General features: G+C 35.0%; 2 pseudogenes across 2 annotated transcripts; one reads left to right on the forward strand and one right to left on the reverse strand.

Annotated features, from left to right (window-relative positions):
- The first annotated feature begins 2,808 nt into the window (after positions 1–2,808).
- LOC308429066 (large ribosomal subunit protein uL18-like) lies at positions 2,809–3,671 on the forward strand (annotated as a pseudogene). Its single transcript has one exon. The product of its transcript is annotated as a large ribosomal subunit protein uL18-like (transcript).
- A 621-nt stretch (positions 3,672–4,292) lies between these two features.
- Positions 4,293–5,576, reverse strand: LOC308429268 (olfactory receptor 4C3D-like; annotated as a pseudogene). Its single transcript has 2 exons — positions 5,543–5,576; positions 4,293–4,992 (listed from the first exon to the last, which is right to left on the reverse strand). The product of its transcript is annotated as an olfactory receptor 4C3D-like (transcript).
- Positions 5,577–12,612: the final 7,036 nt, after the last annotated feature.

A 12,612-nucleotide genomic window follows, 5' to 3' on the forward strand; every position in this document is an offset into this window, starting at 1 on the left:
ATCACAAACCAAGTAACAATAGATGCTGGAAAAAAGATGTGAAAATGATCACTTTTCCATTGTTGGTGAGATTGGAAAGTGGTTCAAACACTATGAAAATCAGTCTAATGGTTTCTTGGAAAACAGACATAGTACTACCTGAGGACCCAGCTATATTACTCTTGGGTATGTACTCAAAGAACCTCCAACATGTAATAAGAACACATGTTCCACTCTATTCATAGCAGCCTTATTTATAATAGCTAGAAACTGGAAATAACCCAGATATTCCTCAACAGAGGAATGGACACAGAAAATGCGATATACTTATACAGTGGGATACTACTCAGCTATTTAAAATAATGACTTCATGAAATTTGCAGGCAATTGAATGGAACTTAAAAATATCATCCTGATGGATCCCAAGGCAGAGTAGTTGTGAGAATGGTGAGGGACAGTGAGGCTTTAAGGTACAATTTATTTAACACTGAAAACCATAAGTTTTTTCCATAATATTATTATTCACAATATTATTCCATAATAGTAATGGAATTTACTATTTTTGGACACACACAAACACATACACACACACTCACACATACACACACTCACAAATACACACACTCACCCACAAACTTACACATACACACACACACACACACATACAAACACTCTCACATACACTCACACTCACACATACACACACATACACACACTTTCACATACACTCACATTCACACACATACACACTTATATACATACACATACACACACTCTCACATACATTCAACACACTCACACCTCCCAACATCCACACACACACACAAACTCACACTCTCACACACCCATACACACACATACACACACACTCACACACACTCACACACACTCACACATACACACACATACCCACACAACACAGACACATACACATATGTATACAAGTATCAAAGTAGACTAGAATTTTAAGTAGCACAAGTGTTAATTGTTTACAAGGAAGAGAAATGAAAGAATAGGAAGAAGGGGAAGGAGGAGGGAGGAGAGGAGAGGAAGCAAAAGAGAGAGAGGAAAGAGGTGGTAAAAGGAAGAGAGAAGAAGAAGACAGAGGAATTTTTTATTTTACTCAATATTTTAATTTCTCAGTAGATCAATAATAGAATAAATTTCCTTTACTTATCAACTGAAGTCATTTGAAGGTGAACTTTTCTTGTTGTATGTGAAGTGATGAGGGGGCAGACTGATCTAAATTTTAAAAGAAAATAGGGTAACGCATGTCTGGTGCAATTATGTGACTATAATCTAGGAATAGGTAAAAGTGCATAATTTGGGACTCTCAACAGTCGATATCATCTAAAATTGTTCCCTTTACACAATCCTGGTGAATTTAGATCTGTAAAGTATTTTAAAGCAATGAGTCAAGAGTGAACTAAGAACTCATCCAACTGGAAATATCGAATGATGCAACTAATTCTAATTTTAATCATATTAGATTTTTGGTGTCCAAGCAAAACAAACAAACAAAAAAGCAGAAAATATAAACAAAAAAAAAATCATCCTGAGTGAGGTAACCCAGTCACAAAAAAAAAAAAAAAAAAAGAAAAAGAAAAATAGTATGTACTCACTGAGAAGTGAATATTAGACCAAAAGCTCAGAATACCCAAAACACAATTCATACACCATATTAAGTTTAAGATGAAGAAAGACCAAAGTATGGATGCTTCGATCCTTTTTAGAAGGAGGAACAAAATTCTCATAGGAGGAAGAGGGCGGGAGGGATTTGGGAGGAAGAAAGAAGGGGAAGGAAAAAAGAGGGGATCAGGTATGGGAGGAGAGTGGGGTGATATACAGAGGGTCAGGAATTGGACACAGGTATGTAGATATGGGGGAAAGGGAACTGGGGGTAGCCACCAGAAAGTCCCAGATGCCAGGAAAGCAAGAAACTACCAGGACACAATGGTGATGAGATTAGCTGAAATGCCTAGCAAAGGAGAGAAAGACCCTATAGAGTTCATATCCAGGCGTTAGGCAAGACACCCTGTTGGAAGATGAGACTACCAACTTATTTCCAAATCAATCATCAGGAATAGTATAAAATAATATATATATACTATTGGCTCTGGAGTAATAAATATTTTGCTTCAAGGCTTATATGCCACTTTTGTGTTTAAAATAATTATAAAATTATAATTTTATACAGTTATATGACCATAAACTAGAACTTAAATTGCTTATATAGAACTAAATATGGTGAATTTTGAAAACAAAACTTATATCCAGTAGTAAAGGAAACCTATTACAATGTTAAAATCAGATAGAGCAAACATGAGCAAGAGAAAAGATTTTATCAAATATATTTTTCCCAAATTGGACTTCTTTCTACCTTAGGTGCTCACAGATAGCACAGTTTGAGAACCGACCAGGTACAATGTGCTAAACTCAAACTAAAAATCAATCAATCAAACAAACAAACAAACAAAAAAAGCACAAGAAGAAGAAGAAGACAAAGATGAAGACGGAGATGAAGAAAAAGAAACAAATAAGAATTATCTGACCCAAAACATGAATTTTACACTTTTCAAAATGTTTGATAGCATCTAATTGAAATGGAAAAAGTGTTAATATGACTAAAAACTCTCACTATCTTGATCTAATATTTAATTTTCAATTTTCTAAACTATATTTTATTTTAACTATAAAACCATTAAAATCACAAAATAGCCTGGAAGAAACATTAAAGTAGTCTAAGAAAGAATTTACGCTTTTTTCCCCTAGCGCGGCCGACTCTGCAGGTCTGCGTGGAGCCGCGGTTGCGGGTCTCTGTTCCGCAGGATGGGGTTCGTGAAAGGTTGGCAAGAATAAGGCCTACTTTAAAAGATACCATGTGAGATTTAGAAGGCGGCGAGAGGGTAAAACTGACTACTATGCACGAAAAAGATTGGTGATCCAGGACAAAAATAAGTACAACATACCCAAATACAGGATGATTGTTCATGTAACAAACAGGGATATCATCTGCCAGATTGCATATGCCCGCATAGAAGGGGATATGATCGTTTGTGCAGCATATGCACATGAACTTCCCAAGTACGGTGTGAAAGTCGGCCTGAAGAACTATGCCGCAGCCTATTGCACCGGCCTGCTGCTGGCCCGCAGGCTTCTGAACAGGTTCGGCATGGACAAGCTCTATGAAGGCCAGGTGGAGGTGACGGGAGACGAATACAACGTGGAGAGCATTGACGGCCAGCCTGGAGCCTTCACTTGCTATTTGGATGCAGGTCTTGCCCGAACTTCAACCGGCAATAAAGTTTTTGGGGCCCTGAAGGGAACTGTGGATGGAGGCTGGTTATGACTCTGAAAGTAAGGAGTTCCATGCAGAGGTACATCGGAAGCACATCATGGGTCAGAATGTGGCAGACTACATGAGCTACCTAATGGAGGAAGATGAAGATGCCTATAAGAAACAGTTCTCTCAATACATCAAGAACAACGTAACTCCAGACATGATGGAGGAGATGTATAAGAAAGCTCATGCTGCTATCAGAGAGAATCCAGCCTATGAGAAGAAGCCCAAGAGAGAAGTGAAGAAGAAGAGGTGGAATCGTCCCAAACTGTCTCTTGCCCAGAAGAAAGACCGGGTTGCTCAGAAGAAGGCAAGCTTCCTTAGAGCTCAGGAACGGGCTGCTGAAAGCTAAAAGTTTTCTATGAAGATTTTTTCATCAAGACAATAAACATATTGATCAAGCAAAAAAAAAAAAAAAAAAAAAAAAAAAAAAAAAAAAAAGAATTTACACTAAAAAGTACCCATTTGGCCATAGTCCCTTGGTTAATATTAAGTAGAATCACTTAAACATTAAACAGAAATTTCTATAAGTACTTTATAAATTTGAATTGAATGAGCTTTTTCATGTGAAGAAATATTACACCATCACAATGAAGCAAAACTTTTTAATAGTCCATTATATTCATATTTTTACTCTATTTTTAATATTTAAGTACTTGCTGAGATATCAGCATGGATTGTCATGGTCTCACAGAGTTTTGTTTTAGTAACTAGAATTTTACTACATAATCATCACAAAGTAAAAACAGCATGTACTAGTATAATTTAGTTTTGTAATTGTTTATTTTATAGCTAGCTTAATTTAACATTTTCTTGTGCATAATTTTAAAATTAATTTATTATAGGTATATCTATATAGAGGAACATGTATGTAGAATTTTAATATTATTAATTTTGGACACTATAGAGGATCTTTAAATTTACTTCTTATTAGTAAGAGGCAATATTGTGTGAAAATACAAAGATAAGATATTCATAATATAATCATATCCAAGATTGAATTCTTTTTTAGTATCATTCTGATGGCATTTTTAACCTCTGCATTCCTTACAGTATAGATAGTTGGATTCAACATGGGAGTGACAAGAGTGTAAAAGACTGCTATGGCTTTATCAATATGAAAATTTGTTACTGGTCGCATATATGTATAAATTCATGGCACAAAGAACAGGACAACAACTGTGATGTGGGAACTACAGGTAGAGAGGGCCTTTTTTCTCCCTGCTTTGCTATGTGTCCTCAAAGAGAAGAGAATGACCATATAGGACATCAATAAAATCATGAAAGTGATCACAGGGATAACACCACCATTTGCAGCAATGAGAAGACCAAGAAGGAAGTGTTAGCACAGGCCAAATGTAGTAAAAGAAAAATGTCACAGCAGAAATGGTCCACGACATTGGGGCTGCAGAAAGGGATCCAGAGAGTAACAAGTATCTGTCCAAAAGAGTGGAGAAAATCCATTATCCAACATACTCCAACTAAGATACAGCAATTGTAATGGTTCATCTTTGTCACATAGTGCAGAGGTCTACAAATGGCCACATAGCGGTCATAGGCCATAACCACAAGGAGAACAATTTCTGAATCTCCTAAGAAATGTTCAACAAAAAGTTGCATCATGCAGCCATGGAAAGAGATAGTTTTTGTCTCTGATAGCCATCCCTTTCTGCCTTCAGGAATTAAAAACTCAAAAACTTCTATTTAATAGATATAAGCTCAATGCTATATTATGAAACATATATTTGTAATAAAATTATACTTTCATAGAGTTTACAGAGGAAAAATGTGGAAATCAATACACCAAGACAACATGGCTATATTATCACCTCTATTTAATATTTTTACAAGATATTTTCCACATGAAAAAGTCATATTTGAAGAAATTAAAATGTTTTTCTAAATATGCCAATATTCCTTTCTTATCTCCAATATTTTTGCATGATCACAGAAATGTATGTTTTAAAATGTTCAAGGGCTAAGGAAACAGCCCACTTGCCTTCATAAGCAATATAGATAAGTTGATTGTAAAATCAGGCTTGAGAGTTAGCCATTGATATGTTACTGTTTCTGTTTAACCAATAGGAAAAATTTAGCATGGAATGGTTTAGCCTTGCCCTCCATTACAAATATTTACTGAACAGGAGAGGTAAAGATATAAATTAAAGTCTCTATAGTTTATTCTTAATTTGACTCCATAAAACCTTCAAAATATTAACTCACCTAAACAGTCAGCATTAACTTTTCTCAACACCATCTTCCAAAGAAAAATGATTTTGAATCTCATTCATAGTGTTGGAGGAAGCAAAAAAGGGAAATGATTTCAAGAAGCACTTGGGAATTTGAAATATGTTACCTTCTATGATTCCTCTGAGAATATCTCACTTCTATCAGGAGAATTAAAATCATCATTTTATTTTTGTTAAATCAGTTAATAACATACTATTAGTCCTCTTCCACTTCTTATATGCCCTAAACTTACTATTAAAGGAAAATGTTTCACATTAAAAGAAACTGATTCATCATGTTCTATATTTAAACAAATTTATTATATTGTATGGGATATATTCTATACAAAAACTCATGGTATAATTAAATTATTTCCAAAATTAGTATGGTTTGTTTCACTTTCACAGACTTATGTAAAGTAAGATATAGAATTGCAATTCAATTTCTTCTCTTTCATTTATCAAAATCTCCAATTTTCTTCTTTTTTTTTTTTTACTATTTAAATACTTTATTTACATTACTTCCCAATCCTAGATTCCCCTCCCTCCTATTTCTCCCAGTCCCTGCCTCCACTCTTACCTTCTATACAGCCATACAGCCTTATTTACTTTCTTTTCACAAGACTGAAGGTCCCCCATGGATATCAACTTGCCTTGGCATAACAAGTTTCAGTAAGACTAAGGTATATTCTGTTAAAGCTAGACAAAGTATCCCACTTATAAGAAGTGATATAAAGGCAGGCAACAGTCAGAGACAGCACCTGTTCCTGCTGTTGGGAGTTCAACATGAAGAACATGCTGTATAACTGTTATACATGATCAAAGGGCCTAGTTCTAGTAACCATTTGGGTTGATGGTTTTGTCTCAGTGGGTTCCTACATGCACAGGTTACTTGTTTATGTAGCTTTTCTTGTGGTGTTCTTGATTCCTTTGGCTTCTAAAATCCTTCCTTTCCCTTTCTTACAAGACTATCCAAGCTAAGCCTAATGTTTGGCTGTGGGTTTTTGCATCAATTTTCATTAATTTCTGCATAGAGCCTCTTTGATAACAGGTATACTATGTTCCTTTCTACAAGAATAGCCAAAAAACGTTAATAGTGTCAGGGGTGTGCTACATTCTTTGCATGGGTCTCAAGCTAGGCTAATTATTAGTTGACCCTTCAAATTCTGCTTCATATATTGTCCTTCCACATCTTGTAGGCAAGACACATTATGGGTCTAAGATTTTGTTGCTGGGTTGGTGTCCTAATCTCTCCTAAACATAAGAGTCTTAGAAAGGGTCATCCTCCTAGATTCTGGGAAGTTTCTATTATCTTAGGTTTCTAGAATCTCCCAGAAATGCCCAACTACTGTTTCTAGTTTCCTCTCTCTCCCTCCTTTATCCTTCCTATATTCACCACCACCACCTACCCAACACAGTCTATTTCCTCTATACACCCCAATGTTTATTCTCAGTGAGATCCAAGCAGACCCTTTTCTTAAGCTTTCCTTGTTACATAGCTTCTTTGGATCCATGAATAGTAATACAGTTATCCTGTACTTTATGTGGAAAGTCTATTTAATAGTGAGTACATACCCTGTTTGTATTTCTTAGCTTGGATTAACTCACTCTGGATGACCTTTTCCAGTTCTATCTAATTGCTTGAAAATTTTTAGATGCATTGTTTTTACTAGATTATCAGTATTAAATTATGTAAATATACCACATTTACTTTATTCATTCTTCAGTGTATATAGGTTTACTCCTGCATATTCAATTCCATTGCTCAGCCTGTCTATTTTTATGATGATGCCAAGCAGCTTTTATTACTATTGCTCTAGATTAAAACTTTAAATCTAAGATGGTTATATTTCAAGAAGTTCTTTATAGTACAGGTTTGTTTGTTTGTTTGTTTGTTTGTTTGTTTACCTGTCCTGGCATTGTGTTTTTTCAAAAAATGAGTATTGTTTTTCAAGATCTATAAAGATATGTGTTGAAATTTTGATAGGAATTATATTGAATTACTTTTTGTAAGAAGGCATTTTTTGCTATGTTAATACCATAGATTCATGAACATAAGAGATCTTTCTATCACGTTTTTAACTTAATTGGTTATCATTACCACAACATATTTTGCATTATTTTTATAGCCATGGTGAAGGGTTTTATTTTTCTTATTTCTTTACCAGCTTGTTTATCCTTTGTTTGTATATATATGTGTATATAGATAGATAGATAGATAGATAGAGATAGAGAGAGATAGAGATAGAGATAGAGATAGAGATAGAGATAGAGATAGAGATAGAGATAGATATAGATATAGATATAGATATAGATATAGATGTAGATAGATAGAGATAGAGATAGATGATAGACATATAGATATAGATGATAGATAGAGATAGAGATATATACATATAGATTGGGACTACTGATTTTTTTGTTAATTTTTTTATCCATCCATTTTTCTGATGGTGTTTATGAGTTGTAGAAATTTCACTGTATAATTTTTGGAATCACTTATCTATACTATCACATCATATATAAATACATCTGTTATGCCTTCCTTTCCAGACTGTATCTACTTGGCTTTCTTCAGATATCCTGATGTTCCAGATAAAGTTTCAAGTACTCTTTAAAATAGATACAGAGAAAATGGACAGCCTGGTTATGTCCATGGTTTGAATGTTTATCTATTCTTGATTTAACTATGCTCAGTAGAATCTATCAAGAATATTTTTCATTTTATTTAGATTTTCTATCATTGTAGAGTGTAAGTTTTTTGATTAAGACTTAATGGTTCTTTTTTTGGGTAAGTTGGGTATGTTGTACCATTCATTTTTATTGAATTTTAGAAAGTCTTTAATTTTTTTATTTCTTCCTTGAACTGGTGGTCACTGAGTAAGGAGTTATTCAGTTTTCATGAGGGTTTAGTAGGCTTTCTGCTGATTGTGTTGTTGAAGTCCAATTTTAATCCATGATGATTTGATAAGAAAAAAGTGGTGATTTCAATCCTCTTGTATCTGATGAGGCTTGTTGTGTGATTGAGTATATGCTCAATTTTGTAGAAGGCTCTGTGAAATGCTGAGAAAAAATATTTTTGTGTTTGGATGAAATGTTTTATAGATATCTAGGTCCATTTGAGTTATATCTGTTAATTCTGTTATATTTCTGTTTAGTTTATCTCTGGATGACTATGTAAAACTAGAGTATTGAAGTCTTGCACTGTTATTGATGTTCTAGCAACACATCACATGGCCCCCTTTTAGGTAGTTTACAGAAAAACAAACAAACAAACAAAAAAAAAAAACCAACAAACATATTCGCACTCAGCAAAGCATTCTCTTACTTGTCTGTGTCATCTACAGTGAAATATCCTATCATAAAAATTTCACATATCACATGACACAACTGATTCTCAAAAATAATTTCACTTGATACAGTCAATTTTATCTTTAAACAAACTAACGAATAATAAAATATAAAATTGTAGTTCACAATTATTAAGTGATGTTTGCCCGATTATTGAATTTCTTTTTTTTTGTTTCACATATATTTGTATTCATGACCAAAACAAAGAACATTTCAAAAATGAAACATTAATATGATGGTAGAGTTGAAGCCTAAACTGATCAACAAGTTTTCTGGTTCCTAGAAACCACATTTCACATTACTTTCCTAACAGTTTTTTTTTTTTTTAATTCAGCCAAAATGAGGCAATATATGAATTAAAAAGTAAATAAATACCACAATATAAAATAAAACAAATGAAAAATTTAGAGAATATTTTGCATATTTTATAATTCATAATTTTCATATTTCATAAAAAGAAACAAAAAATCTAAAAGGGAATGAATAATTACTAAATAAAATATTTTTAAACAACTTTATTTTACAAAACAAAGATAAATGTACAGATTTTAAACATTTATTGCTTAAAATTATACATTTTTTGTCAGTACTTTTTTTAGGATTTTAACATAATTTTGACATAAAACTATATGAATATATTTTTTAGTCAGTACTTGATTTTTTTCAAGGTCTGATTGTATGCCTTGAAAACTTAATAGTTACAATGAGCTGAAGTACATGTAAAACAAAATGTAACATCTAAATAGTTAAAGTTTTCTTGTTTTGTAAATATTGTTTTGTTATGTATTGTTTTTTTTATTTCTTGGACTTCATACAGTCTGTGAGTTGTTGCTGGGGGAGTGCAAGCCTCTGGGCTTAGCATCCCACTATCAGTGGCTGCATATTATGTCTGTTCTTTTGTGACTGGGTTATCTCACTCAGGATGACATTGGCTAGATACAGCCAATTTCTTAAGAATTTGGTTAAGTCATTGTTTCTGGTGGTTGAGTAGTATTCCATTGTGTATGTGTACCACAACTTTTGTATCCATTCATCTTCTGAAGGACATCTGGGTTCATTCCAGCTTCTAGCTATTATAAATAGAGCCGCTATGAACATTGTGGTGCATATATTTTTGTTGTGTATTAAAGTGTCTCTGGGGTATATGCCCAGAAGTGGAATAGCTGGGACTTCAGGTAGTACTATATCCAATTTTCTGAGGTATCGCCAGACAGATTTCCAGAGTGGGTGTATTAGCTTGCAACCCCACCAAAGGTGGAGAAGTGTTCCTCTTTCTCCGCAGCCTTGCCAACATCTGCTGTCATCTGAGTTTTGGATCTTGGCCAATCTGAATGGTGTGAGTTGGAATCACACGGTTGTTTTGATTTGCATTTCCCAGATGGCTAAGGATGTCGAGCACTTCCTCAGATGTTTCTCAGACATTCGATATTCCTCAATTGAAAACATTTTCTTTAGCTCTGTACCCCATTTTTTGATAGGGTTATTTGATTCTCTGTTGTCAAGCTTTTTGAGTTCCTTGTAAACCTTGGATATTAGGCCTCTATCTGATGTGGTGTTGGTAAAGATCTTTTCCCATTCTGTTGGTTGCCATTTTGTTTTCTTGATGATGTCCTTAGCCTTACAGAAACTTTGCAATCTCATTAAGTCCCATTTATTAATCTTTGACCTTAGAGCTTGAGCCATTGGTTTTTTGTTCAGAAAATTTTTCCCTGTGCCTATGTGTTCTAAGGTTTTCCCTACTTTCTCATCTAATAGTTTCAGTGTATCTGGTTTAATGTGGAGATCTTTGATCCACTTACACTTGAGCTTTGTACAAGGAGATAAGAAAGGGTCTATTTTCATTCTTTTGCATGCTGAGTGCCAGTTGGACCAGCACCATTTGTTGAATAGGCTGTCCTTTTTCCATTGAATGTTTACTGCTTCTTTGTCAAAAATCAGGTGACCATATACATGAGGGCTCATTTATGGATCTTCTATTCTATTCCATTGATCTACATGCCTATTTCTGTACAAGTACCATGCAGTTTCCAGCACAATTGCCTTGTAATGTAGCTTGAGGTCATGGATAGAGATTCCCGCAGATTTTTTTTGCTGTTGAGGATTGATTTCGCTATTGTAGGTCTTTTGTTATTCCATATGAAATTGCACATTGATCTTTCCAATTCCATGAAGAACTGGGTTGGAATTTTGATGGGGATTGTATTGAATCTGTAGATTGCTTTTGGTAGGATGGCCATTTTTAAGATGTTGATTTTTCCAATCCATGAGCATGGGAGATCTTTCCATTTTCTGAGATCCTCCTCAATTTCTTTCTTTAGAGGTTTGAAGTTCTTGTCATACAGGTCCTTCACTTGCTTAGTTAGAGTCACACCAAGGTTATTTGGCGACTCATAGAGGCTGAGCAACTGGTGAGTGGGAGATGTAGGCTGCAGGGGAGCACAGAGATCTCTGTGGAGTGCACACGGAAAGTGCACACTCTACCTTATCCTGCCCTGCCGTGCCCGATCCAGCGATTGGGAACAGAAACTTAGAACTTCTGTTTCCACCGGGAGGCAACTTCAGGATGCAGAGTGGAGCCTGGCCCATCTGCCACCCTGAATGGCGGTTCTTAGAGGCTGATCAACTGGTGGGTGGAAGACCTGGGCTGCCGGGTAGCAGAGAGATCTCTGCAGAGGGCACACAGAAAGTACACACCCTAACTTTCCCTGCCCTGCCTTGCCCGATCCAGCAATTGGGAAAGTGAAAGAGTATATCCCAAGGAAACCAAGACAACCTGGCAACAACAGAACCCAGCTCTTCCATAACAGCAATCATCAGAAATGCAAACACTCCAGAGAAAGAAGACACAGACCTGAAATCATACCTCTTGATGCTGATACTGATACTTAAACAAGAAATGGAGGAAAAGCAAAAAGGTTCAGAAGCTTTTAAAGAAGAAACAAGAAAAACACTCAAAGAACTCAAAGAACTAGAGAAAAACAGATCCATAGAAATAAAGGAATGGAAGAGGGAAATTAAAACAGAAATTGACACAATAAAGAAAACTCTAAAAGAGATAACCCTAGAGTCAGAACAGCAAAAAAAGGAATCAGGAGTCACAGAAGCAAGCATTTACAATAGATTACAAGAGATCGAACAGAGAATCTCGGGGGGCAGAAGACAACATTTCAAACATAGACAAAACAGCCAGAGAAGATGCAAAAAACAAAAAGCTCCTAACCCAAAATGTCCAGGAAATCCAAGACACAATGAGAAGACTGAACCTAAGGTAAATAGGAATAGAAGAGGGAGAAGAGTATCAACTAAGAGGCACAGTAAATATCTTCAACAAAATCATAAAAGAAAACTTCCTTAACCTAAAGAATGAAATGACCATGAGCATAAAAGAAGCCTTCAGAAATCCAAAAAGGTTGGACCAGAAAAGAAATACCTTCCGACACATAATAGTAAAAACATCAAGTGCCCAAAGTAAAGAAAGAATACTAAAAGCAGTAAGGGAAAAAGGTCAGGTAACATATAAAGGCAGACAAATCGGAATCACACCCGATTTCTCAACAGAGACAATGAAAGCTAGAAGAGCCTGGACAGACATCATGCACACCCTAAGAAAATACAAGTTCCAGCCCAAGCTGCTATACCCAGCAAAACTATCAATCACTATCGATGGAGAGACGAAGATATTTCAAGACAAATCAAAATTTACACAATATCTGA

Source organism: Micromys minutus (genome assembly GCF_963924665.1).
Source record: "Micromys minutus genome assembly, chromosome: 13".
NCBI lineage: Eukaryota > Metazoa > Chordata > Mammalia > Rodentia > Muridae > Micromys > Micromys minutus.